The 21008-nt window shown below is 41.9% G+C and overlaps 1 long non-coding RNA gene across 1 annotated transcript; it reads right to left on the bottom strand.

The window, feature by feature from the left end:
* Window positions 1-44: 44 nt before the first annotated feature.
* Window positions 45-14533, bottom strand: LOC113627278 (uncharacterized). Its single transcript, XR_003435495.1, has 3 exons — window positions 14367-14533; window positions 13518-13579; window positions 45-437 (listed from the first exon to the last, which is right to left on the bottom strand). It is a non-coding gene; the product is annotated as an uncharacterized LOC113627278 (long non-coding RNA).
* Window positions 14534-21008: the final 6475 nt, after the last annotated feature.

The following is a 21008-nucleotide window of genomic DNA, read 5'->3' as shown; positions in this document are numbered from 1 at the left end:
TCTCAGAAATGCCACCTCTGTTGTAAATCAGGCAGCCACGTATGTATGGGACCATTGGTGAGTGTGTCAGTTTATTTCTGATGTCCCAATTAAGTTTTAGAATTTTATCTGAATTTTGTACATTTCTGGGTAGATTTACTTCTAGGTACTTGATATATTTTGAAGTGTTGTAGATGGTGGTTATATTAGTTACTTATTGACATGTAACAAATTATCCCCAAACTCAGCATCAAAACCCCAAACATTTATTATCTCCAGTTTTTGTGAGTAGGAACCTAGCTGGTGGCTCTGGCTTAAGGTCTTTTATGAGGCTGCAGTCAAGCTGATGGCTAGGGCTGTGGCTTTATCTGAAGGCTTTGATTCCCACAGTGAGAAGCTGGAAGAAGGACCTCGGTTGTTGTCTTCTTTGAAGAAAGAATTCAGCAAAGAGACCAAGGCTGTTAAAAAGATAAAAGCATTTATTAGAAGCAAAGTACGTGTGGAAGAAGCAAAGTATTTGTGGAAAAAACAAAATATGTGTAAAAGAGCCCACAGGTGAGTCAGATTGAGTTTCACCCAGTAGGGGCAGCTTAGATTGCTTATATAGGGGCAGTTTTCCTTTTTTTTTTTTTCCTGGCCAGTCATCTCCATATTTGGTCCTGGTGTGGGTGTGAATCTCTCAGCCAAGATGGATTCCAGCTGGCGTATCCTCTCTCCTTTTGTCCTTCCCGTAGACTGAGGGTCTTCTCTGTGCCTGTGTTGGGCAGGGAAATCCACAAGAATGCACCCAATCAGGGCCCAATTCTCCCACTGGTATCCCATCTCAAAGAGTCAGCAGGAGACCAGCTGCAGCTGCTCAGCCTGGGGCCAATCAGTCTCCTACCTCAGCTTGATTTGTAGGTCTGCCTCATGTCATGGCAACTGGCTTTCCTGGGAAGAAGTGATTTGAGAGAGAGAGAGCACACCCAAGAATGTAAGCCACAGTCTTTTAATAACCTAACATCAGAAGTGACATCTCATGATTTCTGCCATATTCTATTCTTTTTTTAATTTTATTTTTATTTATTTTTGGCTGCTTTTGGGTCTTCGTTGCTGCACGCGGGCTTTTCTCTGGTTGCGACGAGCAGGGGCTACTCTTCGTTGTAGTGTGCAGGCTTCTCATTGCGGTGGCTTCTCTTGTTGTGGAGCACGGGCTCTAGGCACACGGGCTTCATTAGTTGTGGCTCGTGGGCCCTAGAGCGCAGGCTCAGTAGTTGTGGCACACAGGCTTAGTTGTTCTGCAGCATGTGGGATCTTCCGGGACCAGGGCTCGAACCCGTGTCTCCTGCATTGGCAGGCGGATTCTTATCCACTGCACCACCAGGGAAGCCCCATATTCTGGTCGTTAGAAGTAAGTTACTAAGTGCGGCCCACATAAGGGGAGGGGATTACATAAAGGCGTGACTACCAGGAAGCTGGGATCATTTGGGGCCATCATATAGTGAATAGAGCCTGTTACAGTGACCTTTTAAAAAGTTTATTTTCTAATAGTGGTTACTATATAGTATTGCATAGTGATGTGGGGTTATTTTTGCTTTTTTAAGGCAGAGGTTTTTTTTCTAGCTTTTTGTTTGTTTGTTTGTTTTCTGGCTGCACCCTGCGGCTTACTGGATCTTAGGTCCCCGACTAGGGATTGAACCCACACCTTTGGCAGTGAATCCTAACCACTGGACCACCAGGGAATTCCCCGTAATGATGTCTTAACATTGATTTTTTGTATCTGGCAACCTTGCTAAACTCTCTTATTAATTCTAATAGTTTGTCAATTTTTAAAAATGTACTCATTATAGCATCTATGAATAATGAAGTTTGTTTTTTTCTATCCAATCCTTGTCTGTTTTATTTCTCTTCCTTTTCTTACTGCATAGGCTAGGTCTTACAGAACAATACAGAACTGGTATAGTAACAGCAGGCTTTCTTATCTTGCTACCAATTTCAAAGGGAAAGTTTTTGACAGTTTCACCTTAAAGTATAATATTTGCTGTAGGGTTTTTTAAAAAAGTGTATACCCTTTATCAGATTTAGGAAGTTCCTTATATTTCTAGTTTACTAAGGTTTTTTTTTTTTTTAAAACCATGAATGGATATTGAATTTTGTCAAACATCTCTTTTGCATACAATGATCATTAGAATTTTCACCTTTGATCTATTAATGTTTGAACTACATTAATTTTTCTTCTAACGTTAAATCTACATTGCATTGGTTAAACCTAAGTCGATCATAACATTATCCTTTTATATGTTTCTGGGTATAGTTTGTAATATCTTGTTTAGAATTTTGCCTCTGTGTTCTTGAGAGAGAGTAACCTGTAATTTTTCTTTCTCATATGCCTTGTTGGGTTTTGATGTCAAGATTATGCTAGCCTCATAAAATGAGTTTGAGTCTTCATTAAGAGTTTGGGCCAATTTAGAATTATTATGTCTTTCCAGAATTTTCTGTAGTATTTTCCAGTGACGCTCTCTGGTGATGGGTTTTCTTTGTGGGAAGATTTTTGACTACAGATAGAAGTTACTTAGTGTACAGGACTGTTCAGGATTTTTTTTTTTTTTTTTTGCGGTACAGGGGCCGCTCACTGCTGTGGCCTCTCCTGTTGTGGAGCACAGGCTCCGGACACGCAGGCCCAGAGGCCATGGCTCACAGGCCCCGCCGCTTCGCGGCATGTGGGATCTTCCCGGACCAGGGCACGAACCCGTGTTCCCTACATCGGCAGGCGGACTCTCAACCACTGCGCCAACAGGGAAGCCCCTGTTCAGGATTTTTATTTCCATTTAGAATGCTTACTGCAGCTTAAGTAAGCAATGTTTTTCTAGGAATTTTATAATATTTAATTATATTAATATTTAGATTTATTGGCATAAAATTGTTCACAATATTCTGTTTTATATGATTACTGTTATAACATAATGTTTCTCTTTTCCAACCTGACATAGGTTATTTGTGCCTTTTTCTTTTACCTTCATAGTTTGCCAGAGGTTTGTCAATTTTGTTAGTCTTTCACATAGTCAATTTTGATTTTTGTTGATTTTCTTAATTGTAAGTGTGCTTACTACTTCACTAACTTGTGCTTTTATCTTTATTATTTTTCTGCTATATACTTTTAATTTGCTACTCTTTTTCTAACTCCTTGAGGTAGATGCTTACCTAACTAATTTTAAGCCTTTATTCAGTTCTAGTATATGCTATATATTTCCTTATAAGTATTACTTTAGAAAAATTTCCTACGATTTTGAATATATATTTTCATTACTGTTCAGTTTTAGAAATAGTTTAAGTTTTTAATTGTGGTTCCTTCTTTGTTATAAAAAGTGTGTCTTTAAATTTTCTGAATATGTGGGAATTTCCTTTTATATTGATTTCAAGCTTAATTACATTGTGGTCAGAGAAACATTATCTGAATGATTTAAATCCCTTGACATTTATTGAGATTTGCTTTATGGCCCAGAATATGAGCTATATTTATAAATGTTCTGGATGGGCTTGAAATGGGTTTTTTACATTTGTTGTGTGCAGTGTTCTATGTATGTTCAAGTCTAATTTATTAACCGAGTTCATCAAATCTTCATCTCCCTTCCCTTATCAAATTGAAAAAGTTGTCTGAAAATTTATTATGGCTGTTGATTTGTCTATTTTTCTGTGTAGTTCTATCAAGTTTTGCTGTATATATTTTGAGCTTATGTTATTAGGTACATAGAAATTTAATATTGTTACGTCCTCCTAGTGAAATTAAGTTTTATTATTATCTTTCCCTCTAGTAATGCATTTTGCCTTAACGTCTACTTTGTCTTTTTTCTTAAAATTAATTAATTAATTTTTGGCTGCATTGGGTTTTCGTTGCTCCGTGTGGGCTTTCTCTAGTTGTGACAAACAGGGGCTACTCTTCGCTGCGGTGTGCGGGCTTCTCATTGCAGTGGCTTCTCTTGTTGAGAAGCATGGGCTCTAGGTGCGTGGGCTTCAGTAGTTGTGGCTCGTGGGCTCTAGAGTACAGGCTCAGTAGTTGTGGTGCATGGGCTTAGTTGCTTCACGGCATGTGGGATCTTCCTGGACCAGCGCTATGAACCCATGTCCCCTGCATTAGTAGGTGGATTCATAACCACTGTGCCACCAGGGAACCCCTACTTTGTCTTTTTATGAATATAGTTATAACAATTTTTTTAAAACTAGTATTTTTATTTTATTACCTTAAACTTTTCTCTAGTCTTATGTTTTAGAGGTGTTTGTTCATTTTTTATTTTATTTTTTAAAAATATTTATTTATTTATTTTTTTGGCTGTGCCGGGCCTTAGTTGCTGCATATGGGATCGTCATTGCAGCATGTGGGATCTTTAGTTGTGGCATGCGGGGTCTTTAGTTGTGGCATGTGGGATCTAGTTCCCTGAGCAGGGATGGAACCCAGGCCCCCTGCATTAGGAGTGCAGAGTCTTTTTTTTTTTTTTTTAAGATTTTTTTGATGTGGACCATTTTTAAAGTCTTTACTGAATTTGTTACAATGTTGCTTCTTTTTTTAGTGTTTTGGGTTTTTGGCCACGAGGCATGTGGGATCTTAGCTCCCCAACCAGGATTGAACCCACACCCCCTGCACAGGAAGGAGAAGTCTTAACCACTGGACCTCCAGGGAAGTCCCTGTTCATTCTTAAACAAAATAAATTACCCCCATCCAGTCTGAAAATTTTGCTTTTTAACTGGAGCATTTATAATTAATGTATATGTACAGGTAAATGTAAATGTAAGGTACACCTACTGTAAATATTTGGAATTAAATCTACCATCTTATTTTGTGCTACTTATCTTATTCATCCTATTTTTTTCTTTTCTTTCTGGCTTTAAAGAGTTGTCTGTATATGTTTTATCATTTAACTCATATCATTTACTTCCTTAATAAGTTTGAAATGATATACTCTGTTTCTATTCCTTTGGTGCAGGAGCTGGCAACGTTTTTCTATAAAAAGCCAGATGCTAAATATTTTAGGCTTTGCCTGCCACAGTCTGTCACACATTCTTCTTTGTTTGGATTATTATAACCCTTTTCATATGTAGAAACCATTCTTAGTTTGCAGGCCATACAAAAATAGGTTGCAAGCTGGGTCTGACCCATGGGCCAGTGTCCTGACCCTTTTTTTCAGTGTTTACCCTAGAAATTGTAACATGCACACTTAATTTATTAAAGCCTCAAATTTATCAAACCTTTGCCCTTCCCCTGAATACCACATTGATATTAGAATATTTGGATTCTATTTACTTCCCACTCCCAATTTATGTTAGATTGTCTGATATTTTCATTTTATTTTAAATTCCACTAGACTTTATGATTACTGTTCTATACAGTCATTATTTTATACATTTGTCCATATTTTTTTTACCACTTTCTCTAGTCCCTATTCTTTTTTGTATCCTCAACCCTCCATCCAGATAATTTTCCTTCTGCCTCAAGTACATGTTTTAAAATTTTCTTTAGTGAGGTTTTGCTGATGATGAACTCTCTCAGTTTTTGTTTGAAAGAAAATGTCTTTATTTTGCCTTCATTCTTAAAAGATATTTTAGCTGAGTATAGATTCTAGGTTGGCAGTTATTTTGCTTCATCACAGTGAGGATTTTGTTCTATTTTTCTATGATTTCTGTCATTGCTGTTGAGAATGATTTGTAAGTCTAATTGCCATTCCTTTGAAAGTAAATGGTCTTTACTCTCTGGCTGGTTTTGATATTTTCTCATTGTTTTTCTATTTCTGTTAAATATCAATTTCTTTGTATTTGTTCTGTTTGAGATTTTCTGGGCCACTTGTATCTGTGGATGGGCCACTTGCATCAATTCTGGAAAATACTCAGCCACTACCTCTAAATATTTCTTCCTCTTTCTTTGGGATTCTGATTAAATATGTGTTGGATTTTTCTCTCACTATATCCTCCATGTTTCCTATCTTCTTACCAGTATTCTCCATCTTCTTGTCTTTATGGAATACATTCTAGATAATTTCTTCTGATGTATCTTCAAGTTTCTAAAAGTTTCCTTTGGCTCTTTAAAAAACATGCGATGTCACTTTCCATAGTTTACTGTTCCCTGAACATATCTTCAGGTTGTTGTTTTTTTTTTTTTTTTTTTTTTTTTTTTGCGGTACGCGGGCCTCTCACTGTTGTGGCCTCTCCCGTTGCGGAGCACAGGCTCCAGACGCGCAGGCTCAGCGGCCATGGCTCACGGGCTCAGCCGCTCCGCGGCATGTGGGATCTTCCCAGACTGGGGCACGAACCCATGTCCCCTGCATCAGCAGGCGTACTCTCAACCACCACACCACCAGGGAAGCCCCGTTCATTTTTTATAGAATATAGTAAGGATAGTTATTTTATCCTCTTTATCTGATCATTATAAAATCTGCAGTAACCATGGATCTGCTTCTACTGGTTTTGACTTACATTCTCTCTTGTCTTTATGTACTTTGTCATCTTTGACCTGGTTATGGGCATTGGCTTTGAAAAATTATTTGTGGGGCTTCCCCCAAGGAATGGATGTGGTCCCCTCCAGCCTTGTATTTGTTTTTTTTGTTTTTCTTTTTTTGTAAAATACATATTTTATATCTATAGATGCTCAGAAAAAAATCATTAGAAGAACATTCACTACATCATTGTTTGCCCAGAAGGACATAATTATAAGTGATTCTCTTCACTGTCTTTTTGAGGCTTTTTACATTTCTATGAGCACGTTACTTATTTTTTTTTAATTTTAAAATTTTATTTTATTTATTATTTTATACAGCAGGTTCTTATTAGTCATCCATTTTATACACATCAGTGTATATATGTCAATCCCAATTGCCCAATTCAGCACACCACCATCTCCACCCCGCCACGGCTTTCCCCCCTTGGTGTCCATACGTTTGTTCTCTACATCTGTGTCTCAACCTCTGCCCTGCAAACCGGTTCATCTGTACCATTTTTCTAGGTTCCACATACATGCGTTAATATATGATATCTGTTTTTCTCTTTCTGACTTACTTCACTCTGTATGACAGTCTCTAGATCCATCCACGTCTCAACAAATGACTCAAATTCGTTCCTTTTTATGGCTGAGTAATATTCCATTGTATATATGTACCACATCTTCTTTATCCATTTGTCTATCAATGGGCATTTAGGTTGCTTCCATGACTTGGCTATTGTAAATACTGCTGCAATGAACATTGGGGTGCATGTGTCTTTTTGAATTATGGTTTTCTCTGGGTATATGCCCAGTAGTGAGATTGCTGGATCATATGGTAATTCTATTTTTAGCTTTTTAAGGAACCTCCGTACTGTTCTCCATAGTGGCTGTATCAATTTACATTCCCACCAACAGTGCAAGAGGGTTCCCTTTTCTCCACACCCTCTCCAGTATTTGTTGTTTGTAGATTTTCTGATGATGCCCATTCTAACCGGTGTGAGGTGATACCTCATTGTAGTTTTGATTTGCATTTCTCTAATAATTAATGATGTTGAGCGGCTTTTCATGTGTTTCTTGGACATCTGTATGTCTTCTTTGGAGAAATGTCTATTTAGGTCTTCTGCCCATTTTTGGATTGTGTTGTTTGTTTCTTTAATATTGAGCTGCATGAGCTGTTTATATATATTGGAGATTAATCCTTTGTCTGTTGATTCATTTGCAAATATTTTCTCCCATTCTGAGAGTTGTCTTTTCGTCTTGTTTATGGTTTCCTTTGCTGTGCAAAAGGTTTGAAGTTTCATTAGGTCCCATTTGTTTATTTTTGTTTTTATTTCCATTACTCTAGGAGGTGGATCAAAAAAGATCTTGCTGTGATTTATGTCAAAGAGTTTTCTTCCTATGTTTTCCTCTAAGAGTTTTATAGTGTCTGGTCTTACGTTTAGGTCTTGAATCTATTTTGAGTTTATTTTTGTGTATGGTGTTAGGGAGTGTTCTAATTTCATTCTTTTACATGTAGCTGTCCAGTTTTCCCAGCACCATTTATTGAAGAGACTGTCTTTTCTCCATTGTATATCCTTGCCTCCTTTGTCATAGATTAGTTGACCATAGGTTTGTGGGTTTATCTCTGGGCTTTGTATCTTGTTGCATTGATCTATGTTTCTGTTTTTGTGCCAGTACCATATTGTCTTGATTACTGTAGCTTTGTAGTATAGTCTGAAGTCAGGGAGTCTCATTCCTCCAGCTCCGTTTTTTCCCTTGAGACTGCTTTGGCTATTCGGGATCTTTTGTGTCTCCATACAAATTTTAAGATTTTTTGTTCTAGTTCCATAAAAAATGGCATTGGTAATTTGAAAGGGATTGCATTGAATCTGTAGATTGCTTTGGGTAGTATAGTCATTTTCACAATATTGATTCTTCCAATCCAAGATCATGGTATATCTCTCCATCTGTTGGTATCATCTTTAATTTCTTTCATCAGTGTCTTATAGTTTTCTGCATACAGGTCTTTTGTCTCCCTAGGTAGGTTTATTCCTAGGTATTTTATTCCTTTTGTTGCAGTGGTAAATGGGAGTGTTTCCTTAATTTCTCTTTCAGATTTTTCATCATTAGTGTATAGGAATGCAAGAGATTTCTGTGCATTAATTTTGTATCCTGCAACTTTATCAAATTCATTGATTATCTCTAGTAGTTTTCTGGTGGCATCTTTAGGATTCTCTATGTATAGTATCATGTCACCTGCAAACAGTGACAGTTTTACTTCTTCTTTTCCAATTTGTATTCCTTTTATTTCTTTTTCTTCTCTGATTGCCGTGGCTAGGACTTCCAAAACTATGTTGAGTAATAGTGGTGAGAGTGGACATCCTTGTCTTTTTCCTGATCTTAGAGGAAAAGCTTTCAGTTTTTCACCATTGAGAGAATGATGTTTGCTGTGGGTTTGTCGTATATGGCCTTTATTATGTTGAGGTAGGTTCCCTCTATGCTCACTTTCTGGAGAGTTTTTATCATAAATCAGTGTTGAATTTTGTCAAAAGCTTTTTCTGCATCTATTGAGGTGATCATATGTTTTTTTTTCTTCAATTTGTTAATATGGTGTATCACATTGATTGATTTGTGTATATTGAAGAAACCTTGCATCCTTGGGATAAATCCCACTTGAGCATGGTGTATGATTCTTCTAATGTGTTGTTAGATTCTGTTTGCTAGTATTTTGTTGAGGATTTTTGCATCTATATTCATCAGTGATATTGATCTGTAATTTTCTTTTTTTGTCGTATCTTTGTCTGGTTTTGGTATCAGGGTGATGTTGGCCTCATAGAATGAGTTTGGGAGTGTTCCTTCCTCTGCAATTTTTTGGAAGAGTTTGAGAAGGATGGGTGTTAGATCTTTTCTCAATATTTGATAGAATTCACCTGTGGAGCCATCTGGTCCTGGACTTTTGTTTGTTGGAAGATTTTTAATCACAGTTTCAATTTCAGTGCTTGTGATTGGTCTGTTCATATTTTCTATTTCTTCCTGGTTCAGTCTTGGAAGGTTATACCTTTCTAAGAATTTGTCCATTTCTTCCAGGTTGTCCATTTTATTGGCATAGAGTTGCTTGTAGTAGTCTCTTAGGATGCTTTGTATTTCTGTGGTGTCTGTTGTAACTTCTCCTTTTTCATTTCTAATTTTATTGATTTGAGTCCTCTCTCTCTTTTTCTTGATGAGTCTGGCTAATGGTTTATCAATTTTGTTTATCTTCTCAAAGAACCAGCTTTTAGTTTTATTGATCTTTGCTATTGTTTTCTTTGTTTCTATTTCATTTATTTCTGCTCTGATCTTTATGATTTCTTTCCTTCTGCTAGCTTTGGGTTTTTTTTAGTTCTTTCTCTAGTTCCTTTAGGTGTAAGGTTAGATTGTTTATTTGAGATTTTTCTTTTTTCTTGAGGTAGGCTTGTATAGCTATATACTTCCTTCTTAGAACTGCTTTTGCTGCATCCCATAGGTTTTGGATTGTCGTGTTTTCATTGTCATTTTTCTCTACGTATTTTTTTATTTCCTCTTTGATTTCTTCAGTGATCTCTTGGTTATTTAGTAATGTATTCTTTAGCCTCCATGTGTTTGTGTTTTTTACATTTTTTTCCCTGTAATTGATTTCTAATCTCATAGCATTGTGGTCAGAAAAGATGGTTGATATGATTTCAATTTTCTTAAATTTACTGAGGCTTGATTTGTGATCCAAGATGTGATCTATCCTGGAGAATGTTCTGTGTGCACTTGAGAAGAAAGTGTAATCTGCTGTTTTTGAATGGAATGTCCTATAAATATCAATTAAATCTATCTGGTCTATTGTGTCATTTAAAGCTTCTGTTTCTTTATTTATTTTCATTTTGGATGATCTGTCCATTGGTGTAAGTGAGGTGTTAAAGTCCCCCACTATTATTGTGTTACTGTCAATTTCCTCTTTCATAGCTGTTAGCAGTTGCCTTATGTATTGAGGTGCTCTATGTTGGGTGCATATATATTTATAATTGTTATATCTTCTTCTTGGATTGATCCCTTGATCATTATGTAGTGTCCTTCCTTGTCTCTTGTAACATTCTTTATTTTAAAGTCTATTTTATCTGATATGAGTATTACTACTCCAACTTTCTTTTGATTTCCATTTGCATGGAATATCTTTTTCCACCCCCTCACTTTCGGTCTGTATGTGTCTATGGGTCTGAAGTGGGTCTCTTGTAGACAGCATATATATGGGTTTTGTTTTTGTATCCATTCAGCAAGCCTGTGTCTTTTGGTTGAAGCATTTAATCCATTCACGTTTAAGGTAATTATCGATATGTATGTTCCTATTACCATTTTCTTAATTGTTTTGGGTTTGTTTTTGTAGGTCCTTTTCTTCTCTTGTGTTTCTCACTTAGAGAAGTTCCTTTAGCATTTGTTGTAGAGCTGGTTTGGTGGTGCTGAATTCTCTTAGCTTTTGCTTGTCTGTAAAGCTTTTGATTTCTCCATTGAATCTGAATGAGATCCTTGCGGGGTAGAGTAATCTTGGTTGTAGGTTTTTCCCTTTCATCACTTTATCATGCCACTCCCTTCTGGCTTGTAGAGTTTCTGCTGAGAAATCAGGTGTTAACCTTATGGGAGTTCCCTTGTATGTTATTTGTCGTTTTTCCCTTGTTGCTTTCATAATTCTTCTTTGCCTTTAATTTTTGCCAATTTGATCACTATGTGTCTCAGCATGTTTCTCCTTGGGTTTATCCTGTATGGGACTTGTTGCGCTTCCTGGACTTGGGTGGCTATTTCCTTTCCCATGTTAGGGAAGTTTTCAACTATAATCTCTTCAAATATTTTCTCGGGCACTTTCTCTCTCTCTTCTCCTTCTGGGACCCTTATAATATCAATGTTGTTGCGTTTAATGTTGTCCCAGAGGTCTCTTAGGCTGTCTTCATTTCTTTTCATTCTTTTTTCTTTATTCTGTTCCGCAGCAGTGAATTCTACCATTCTGTCTTCCAGGTCATTTATCTGTTCTTCTACCTCAGTTATTATGTTATTGATTCCTTCTAGTGTGGTTTTCATTTCAGTTATTGTAATGTTCGTCTTTGTCTGTTTGTTCTTTAATCTTTCAGATCTTTGTTAAACATTTCTTGCCTCTTCTCGATCTTTGCCTCCATTCTTTTTCCGAGGTCATGGATCATCTTCACTATCATTATTCTGAATTCTTTTTCTGGAAGGTCGCCTATCTCCACTTCATTTAGTTGTTTTTCTGGAGTTTTATCTTGTTCCTTCATCTGGTACATAGCCCTCTGCCTTTTCACCTTGTCTATCTTTCTGTGAATGTGGTTTTTGTTCCACACGCTGCAGGATTGTAGTTCTTCTTGCTTCTGCTGTCTGCCCTCTCGTGGATAAGGCTATCTAAGAGGCTTGTGCCAGCTTCCTGATGGGAGGGACTGGTGGTGGGTAGAGCTGACTGTTGCTCTGGTGGGTAGAGCTCAGTAAAACTTTAATCCACTTGACTGTTGATGGGTGGGGCTGGGTTCCCTCCCTGTTGGTTGTTTGGCCTGAGGCAACCCAACACTGGAGCCTACCTGGGCTTTTTGGTGGGGCTAATGACAGACTCTGGGAGGGCTCATGCTAAGGAGTACTTCCCAGAACTTCTGCTGTCACTGTTCTTGTTCCCGTGGTGAGCCACAGCCACCCCCCGCCTCTGCAGGAGACCCTCCAACACTAGCAGGTAGGTATGGTTCAGTCTCCCCTGGGGTCACTGTTCCTTCCCCTGTGTCCTGATGCACACACTACTTTGTGTGTGCCCTCCAAGAGTGGAACCTCTGTTTCCCCCAGTCCTGTCCAAGTCCTGCAATCAAATCCCACTAGGCTTCAAAGTCTGATTCTCTAGGAATTCCTCCTCCCATTGCCAGACCCCCAGGTTGGGAAGCCTGACGTGGGGCTCAGAATCTTCACTCCAGTGGGTGGACTTCTGTGGTATAAGTGTTCTCTGGTCTGTGAGTCACTCACCCAGCAGTTATGGGATTTGATTTTACTGTGACTGCGCCCCTTTTACCATCTCATTGTGGCTTCTCCTTTGTCTTTGGATGTGCCGTATCTTTTTTGGTGAGTTCCAGTGTCTTCCTGTCAATGATTGTCCAGCAGCTAGTTGTGATTCTGGTGTTCTCACAAGAGGGAGTGAGAGCATGTCCTTCTACTCCGCCATCTTGGTTCTTGCAGAGATGTTGAGAGGATTCATTGACAGAATGTACATAAAGCACTTTTTTCTTTCCCTTTGCGCTTGTCTAGTTTCATTCGAAGTGCACCCAGCTCTTCAGACCAGAGTTCCTAGTGTGAAACGGCTGTGCCCAACACCTCAGCTCAGCAGACCATGTGCACGAGTGCTACGCTCAACACTGCAATCTGTTTCTTTTTTTTATATTAATAAAAATTTTTAAATTGAAGTATAGTTGATTTACAATGTTGAGTTAATTTCTGCTGTATAGCAAAGTGATTCAGTTATACATATGTATACCTTCTTTTTTAAAAATTCTTTTCCATTATGGTTTATCATAGGATATTGAATATAGTTCTCTGTACTCTACAGTAGGATCTTGTTGTTTATCCATTCTATATATAATAGCTTACATCTGCTAACCCCAACCTCCCACTCCATCCCTCCCCCAATCCCCTCCCCCTTCTTTTATTTGTTTCTGATAGGCAGTTGTGACGCTTAAGGTGGAAAAATTTCCAACCGAGTTCATAGCTTGAGGTTCCCTGTCTGCCCCTGGCTATTGTACCTGGAGTGGCAAAGTGCGTGCGTGTCAGTCTATGGCTATAGTTCTCAGAATGGGCTTCTTCCCCTGCTCCTTTGCTTCTGCTCTTCTCAATTCCAAATTGCTTTCTGGGGCCAATGGGAGGGGCATGATTTAGTTCTGGTTTACCCTTTTCCCGAGGAGGGGTTCCCAACCTACATGGGAAGGGTCTGCTTTAAGACTCACCTCCCTTGACTGGCCTTTGGCCTTGACTTCTGTCCTGCTTACCCTGAAAGCTCCCAGATCTAAGCCCAAGTGGGTAACATCTGTCAATACCCTTCATACGGAAGTGGCTTTGGTGGTTCTGTTACTTTGCTTACCTCTCTGGGGTTATATTTTCTCCTCCGTTTTAGCCTGCTGCTTCCCCGTGATCTTTTTAGCTCTGCAATTTAAAAAAATATTTTACTCAGCATTTTAAACCATGTTCAGAGGGTAAAGGAAATCTGCCATCACTGAAAACAAAAATCTTAATATCAGTTTTAGATGCACTGGGTCTGAGGGTCTGAGGGGACATTTGCATAAAGGAAAGTCTTCTCTTTATTTAAAAAAAATTTTTTTTTAAATTTTTGGCTGCATTGGGTCTTCATTGCTGCATGCAGGCTTTCTCTAGTTGTGGCGAGCGGAGGATACTCTTTGTTGCGGTGTGCGGGCTTCTCATTGAGGGGACTTCTGTTTTTGCAGAGCATGGCTCTAGGTGCGTGGGCTTCAGTAGTTGCAGCATGCAGGCCCTGGAGTGCGCGGGCTTCAGTAGTCGCGGCACTTGGGCTCAGTATTTGTGGCGCACGGGCTCAGAAGTTGTGGCTCATGGGCTCTAGAGCACAGGCTCAGTAGTTGTGGCGCACGGGCTTAGTTGCTCCACGGCCTGTGGGATCTTCCCAGACCAGGGCTCAAACCCATGTCCCATGCACTGGGAGGCGGATTCTTAACCACTGTGCCACCAGAAAGTCTTCTCTTTATAATGCCAGTCTCTACATATATCCAGCCTACAACTTGTCACCACTTTGGTGTACCATTGCCAGGATGCTGTGTCCTCTGAGATGGTGTGAGCAGAAGTGAGTTAGATACGACCGGCAGAACTCAAGGAAAGATCAGATGCCTTCCCTTCCTTGGGGAGGCAGGAAAGTGGAGCCCGACTCCCCAGCTCGTGGCACATCTCCCAGTGACCTCACCTGTGTCCACCTGTCCCCAAATTGCTGCTGTAAGGACCTCTTGCCTCCTCCTCCGTGGATGGCTGGTAAAATGGGCACAGTGCTGTGGGCTGACTGCAGCAATGACTAGGCAGAAATCCCAGCTTCCTCACATATGAGTTATGCAACCCCAGGAAGCTACACCTAACCTCTCCCAGCCTGAGTTGACAGATCTGCAATATGGGACAGTCATAATAGTAACTAGCTTATAGCATTGATAGGAGAATAAACTAGTTAATAACTGTAATGCCCTTGAGAGAGTGCCTGCAACATAATAGGCACTATAAAATCTTTTTAAAAATGGGATGATAAAAAGTGTCTCACATACCTCTCTAGGCCAACTGAAATAACAGAGAGAATATTACTATTGCATTTACTCTTTTAATCTCATGAAACCCTTCATTTTAGATATGAGAAACTAAGACCCAGAGAGGGCATGGACTCCACAAAAGCCGCCCAGAAGGCCACCGGCTCCCTAATCTGCAAAGGGGCACTCCAGGGTTCTAGCCCCAGCTCTGCCACCGCTGTGTGATTGTGGCCTGGTCTGTTCCCTCTCTGTGCCTCGGTTTCCCCATTGGTGAGGGTGTTCGGACCAAGCTCCAAGGTTTGTACTGGGAGATTTGGGGGTTGCAGTTGCCAAGGTGACTCGAGGACCCAAAAGAGCTGGGAGGGTGTGTGCTGGATGATGAGTTGAAGCTGCCTGCCGGAAACCCAGAAGCTTGAGAACTCGCAGCTTCAAACCAGCTGCCTCTACCACCAGTAGCAGCGCTTAGGAAGGTGTAACCCAGCCACAGTCTTGGGTAAGTGGCTTCTCACAGGGGGAGGGGTGGATAACAGCGAGGGGTGAGAATTCGCAGCAGCCCTCTGGCTGGGGGGCCCCAGGCAGGCACGCTGAGCCCTACTCAGACTTGTCTTCCCTGAGCTGAGGCGGGACACCTAGGCTCTAGCTTCTGACTGTATGTTTCAAGCCAGTCCCCGCCCCACTCTGGGCCTCAGTCCCCTGTCAATGAAATGGGACCAGAGACAGCGTAGATAAGTCTCAAGGGCCCCCCATGACCTGCGCATCAGGCAGAGGTGTGACTGTCCCTCCTAGTGTGGACACTAGGGTCTCCACCTGCCCCACCACAGGGGAAAGGCACCACTGAGCCTGAGCAGGGGCACTACTGCCCTGACCACCTATCGTCTGACCTCTCTGAGCTTCAGGGCCCCTCACCTGTGCATGGGGAGAGCAGCAGAACCAACATGGCAGGGCCGGGAGGACTACCTGACACTGTCACCCAGGGCCTGACACAGCTGTCAGTGCAAAAAGGAATTCCCACTCACCAAGGCCCCCTCCTGCCAGGCCTCAGGGGCTAGAGGCAGCTCCCAGGCCCCGGCCCCAGACCTCCATGCCCAGAGGGAGCCAGACCTCGGAAGAGGCCTTGGCAGTGGTGGTTCCAGAGCAGGTGTCGCAGCCCCACTCCTTGACCAGGGCTCCCACACACCCATATCCTGCCTCCAGGCCAACCCCCAAATTAGTTGTCATTTAGTTAGGGCCACCAACCCGCAGGCGGTTAATTGTGCCCATCAGCAAAGTAAGAAGAACTTCTTTTAAAAAATAAATGTATTTATTTATTTTTGGCTGCGTTGGGTCTTCATTGCTGTGTGCAGGCTTTCTCTGGTTGCTGCGAACCGGGGCTACACATCATTGCGGAGCACGGGCTCCAGGTGCGCAGGCTTCATTAGTTGCAGTTCGCGGGCTCTAGAGCGCAGGCTCAGTAGTTGTGGCACACAGGCTTAGTTGCTCCGCGGCATGTGGGATCGTCCTGGACCAGGGCTCGAATTGGTGTCCACTGTATTGGCAGGCGGATTCTTAACCACTGCGCCACCAGGGAAGCCCAGAACAGGTAGAACTTTAATGAGCAATTCATTAACAAAACTGGGGACTGCCAGAGCCTCTTCTTGCAGGAGGGACTGATTTCATTAACCACTTCATCACTCAGGCAAAGGCTGATGATATCGGTGGTTTGCATCCTCCAAGATCCTAGGGGAAATAAAACAGCTGCTTCTCATTTACAGAGAGCCAGCTCTGCCCAGCGGTGTGCTTTGCAAACCCCTGCAGATTCAGTCCTTCCAGTGAGGTACTACTATTATGGCCATTTTACAGGTGGGGAAATTGAAGCTCAGAAAGGTTATTCTCTTCCCCAAGGACACATAACTAACTACAAATAGATCCCAGTCTCTCTGACTCCAAAGGTATTTTCTCTTTGACCCCTCAAATACATGTTTCCTTTTATGGATGGAAGGTCTCAGAACCTGTGAGCTAAGAAACTGTCACAGGCTTGCAGGGACGGGGGATGTGGACTGAGTTCTGTTCCTAAAGCAATTCCACTGCTTTAGTGCAAAAAGAAGCCCTTAGGTCCTGAGACACACTGAGGCTGGCTTGTCCCCTCCAGCCGCTCTCTTGCCCCTCAAGCCACCCGCCTCCATCCTCAAGTTCTGGATTCTTCCTCTGCAACTCACTTACCTCTTCTGTGTCTGTGGCTCTTTCCATAAGAGGCAATATGAATGGGAGTTTAGATGGCACAGGGCAATTAATTTTTAACTTTAGTCTAATGAGTAGCTTTTCATTAATTATGGCATGTGACCCTGGTCATTTAACACAGGATATTGTGTTTTCTTTTAAAAGCAATCATTTGGAATTAAATTTTAAAAGATCCATAGATCTAAAAGAAAATATTAAGTAAATATTTGGCAGACTTGATTTCTAGACTTGGAAAAAACTGTGAAGACAAACTTGCCTGCCTGAGTTGGGGATACCTAGCCTGGGTTACCCTCCTACACACCCTTCTTAATCAAACAGGTCCAAGGAGGTGTTTGTCAGTCTCAAGAGAGTAGTCCTTTCCTGGAGGGGAAGTTGGCCTTCCTCCTCAGCCAACAGGCTCATGCTGCAGCCGGTTCACTTATTTCTCTGAAAATGTTATCAATGTACTACACGCACACAGTTTAGTATCATGGTTGCCTGGGGTGGGAGTGGAGGGGAGGTTGACTCCAAAGGGCACAAAGGAAGTTTCTCGAAAGATGAAAATGCTCTATATCTTGATTGGGGTGTTTGCTACACAAGCGTGCACATTTGTCAAGTCATTGATTTGTACACTTAAAATGTGGAAATTTTATTGCAGGGAGATAAAACCAATTTGAAAACAAAAACCAAAGGCACAGGTATTCATTTATACTGGGAGCCACTTCATATTCACTGCCAGTTTTAAATTCTGAGATTCGTGCTTTGCTGCATGACAGTATATGCTGGTCTCATTTAGCTGTCATTTCATTTGCTCCCAAAGTCAGCAGTTACAGAGTTCTGCCACGTGCCGGTCACAACAAGGGTGCTTAAAATGTCAGAGAGTTACATTTCGCAAAGGGACATCGCAAGTCAGCCGGGAGAGGATGGATCAATCAGTAAATGTTGGGACAACTGGCTCTCCATTTAGAAGGAAATAAAATTAGATCCTTACCTCACACGTTATACACACGTGTAAACATTCCAGATGGATTAAAGATGGATGGATTAAATGTTATACAAAAACTATAAAAATATTAAAGTAAAATATAGAAGAATATTTTTAATAAGGTCCAACCAGTAAAAGCTAAGACATGAGGGCCAAAATTCATAAAGGAACATTATGTTTGACTATATAATAATGTAAAACTTTCTATCACCAAAGAGAATTTAGCTAAAAAGCATACAGTAGACTACTGGAAAATATTGCCTCGTGTGTATTAAAGAATTAAGATTTTTAATATGAAAAGAGGTCCTATAGATCCGTAAGAAAATAAATCAGTGACAAAAAGCCCAATTAAAAATGGGTAAAGGATAGATACAGTTGTTTCACACAAGAAGAAATAAAAATGGGAAGTAAAGTTATGAAAAGACGTTCAGACTCCTTCACAATTATGGATAGGCACATTAAAATAATGGCATCAGCCCTCTCCGGATTGGCATAAAAAACAGTGATATGAGTATGGGAAAATGGGCATTTTCACACAGTATTGGTGGGAATCTAACCTGGTACTGCTTTTAGGGAGGGCAATTTAGCAGTATCTATAAAAGTTTTAACTGCACAAACTCTGACCCAGCTATTCCCCTTATAGGAATCTATTCTTCAGAAATAGCCCCACGTGTGCCCAAAATATATATTCATTGCTGTGAAGCATATTATACTAAAAATTGGAAACTGCCTAAGTTTCCTTCAGTAGGGGGTTATGGAAAAATAAATTTTACATTGTGTGCAATGGAATTCTTGCGTCAATTAGAAAGAATGAAATAGAACTCTATGTACTGGCCTGGAATGATATCCATTATGTCTTAGCAAGAGAAAAGAAAGCAAGTTATAAAACACTATGTATAGCATAATAACCCTATTTTTGTAAAACAATTGCTTATACGAGTTATAAATATATAATGATAATGTCTCACAATTATATGTGCTAGCAGCCTGGAATTATTATTATTCCTATTCAGTAGATGAGGAAACTGAGGCACAGAGTGGTTTAATAACTTGCCCAAGGTGGCACAGCTTGCCAGTTGCAGAGCAGGGATTTGAACCCTAGCAGCCTGACTCCACAACTTGAGTGGAGTCAAAATAAGGCTTATTTTGACCTATTTTGGCGTTGTAGGCCCCAAATACTTCTGTTAAGAGTGGTGACCTCCCGGGGCTTCCCTGGTGGCACAGTGGTTAAGAATCCGCCTGCCAGTGCAGGGGACAGGGGTTCGAGCCCTGGCCCAGAAAGATCCCACATGCCGCGGAGCAACTAAACGCGTGTGCCAAAACTACTGAGCCCGCGCTCTAGGGCCCACGAGCCACAACTACTGAGCCCACGTGCCACAACTACTGAAGTCTGCGCTCCTAGAGCCCATGCTCTGCAACAAGAGAAGCCACCGCAATAAGCCCGCGCACCGCAACGAAGAGTAGCCCCCGTGCACAGCAATGAAGACCCAACGCAGCCAAAAAAAAAAAAGAGTGGTGACCTCCCAAAACAACACTGCAAGGGCTGAGTCACTTTCTAATAAATACTTTTAAGAGATAGATATTTGGGCTTCCCTGGTGGCGCAGTGGTTGAGAGTCCGCCTGCCAATGCAGGGGACACGGGTTCGTGCCCCGGTCCGGGAAGATCCCACATGCCGCAGAGCAGCTGGGCCCGTGAGCCATGGCCGTTGAGCCTGTGCATCCGGAGCCTGTGCTCCGCAACGGGAGGGGCCACAACAGGTGGGGGGCCCCCGAACCGAAAAAAAAAAAAAAAAAAGAGAGATAGATATTTAAAAACACGAACTGGTAAATAGGACTTATCAAAAGGCCCAGTTTCCTGCAAACCCCCTCCTCAGAGTCTACCACTTACTTTAATTTATGTGGTGGTTACCTCCAGGGCAATAAATAACATACTTATACTGCTATTTCTTGACTTATTAACCTTGGGCATAATTTATGGACTTCGGCAAGCACTGGAAAAGAGAAAATTCAGCTTATCTTTTTTTTTTTTTCCTCTTCCTGTTGTGGTGCAGTTTGCTGCTCTAACTCTAGGCTGGACCCTGGGCTGGGCACTTTATTTACTGTATTGTTGCTAAGACTAGGCCCACTGAGGCTCAGAGTCGAAAGGGACTTGCCCAAGGTCACTGTGAGTCAGTGATGGAGGGGGGACAGGAGCCTGGTCTGCAGGTCTCCAGGGCTGGGCTGTTTCTGTGACATCCTGTGGCCCACCCCATGGGTGACTGTGGTACATTCCTGGCCTCTCACTCTGGCAGAGGCTCAGCATGGCTGGGGCATGGCGGCCCTGGCTGCATGCCCGCCAGGGGCTGACCTCAGGCCTCCTGCTGCTCGGAGGCGTGTTTGTGGAACAGCAGGTGCAGCTTCTGGGTGTCTGGCCAGCAAAGGTTTCATTTTCCACCGCTGATGGGCACAGACGTTGACTCTCTGGGCCTCTGCCTTCTGGATCATTTGCCCCCAAGTACCCTATACCTCCAGGGGAAAGGCTGAGCCAGTGACTGAGGCTGGGGGAGAAATGGGAGCCTGATACCCAAGACCCTCCGGAAGAAAACACAACTCTTCCTCTTCCCTAACACCGAAGTCACCTGGTAGGAGAGGCTTGAACAAAATGACCAAAGCTGGGCATCATCCAAAACTGATTAACTCAGAAACTATGGCAGGAGGCCTTGGGTCTAGATGGAGAAGAGCCCAGAGAGGGCAGTGATTCTCCAGAGGTCACACAGCTACTGTGGGTTGAGGACATAGGAGTCCAGTCTTGAAGGCCTCCTCTTCAGCCTGGAGAGAAGCAGGTTGAATTTAGCTATATTTCCAATAAGGAAATGCAGGGCTGGGGCAGAGGGGCCGGGTCTGTGGCCGGGTCTGTGTGTATTGGGGGTGGTCTTCCCAGCGGGGCCTGGCATGACAAAGGTGGGAGAGGGAGGGCAGGGACAGCCATGAAGGGGGCCACACGGACGGTGCTCTAGCTGAGCCGGGCCCCAAGTCACTTCATCCTCTGCAAGAGCTGCGTGCAGGTGGTGGGAACGGCGCCCCTTTCAGGGATTCAGATGGGCTTCTCTCCATGGCAGGGCTCTGAGGCAGGGCATGGAGGGGGCAGTGGGGATGT

This window comes from Aethalodelphis obliquidens, unplaced genomic scaffold (genome assembly GCF_003676395.1).
Source record: "Aethalodelphis obliquidens isolate GAN/ISIS:26980383/991018 unplaced genomic scaffold, ASM367639v1 scaffold20, whole genome shotgun sequence".
In the NCBI taxonomy this organism is placed as follows: domain Eukaryota; kingdom Metazoa; phylum Chordata; class Mammalia; order Artiodactyla; family Delphinidae; genus Aethalodelphis; species Aethalodelphis obliquidens.
The sequence above is the reverse complement of the archived record's forward strand: the minus strand, read 5'-3'. Positions and strand labels throughout refer to the sequence as shown.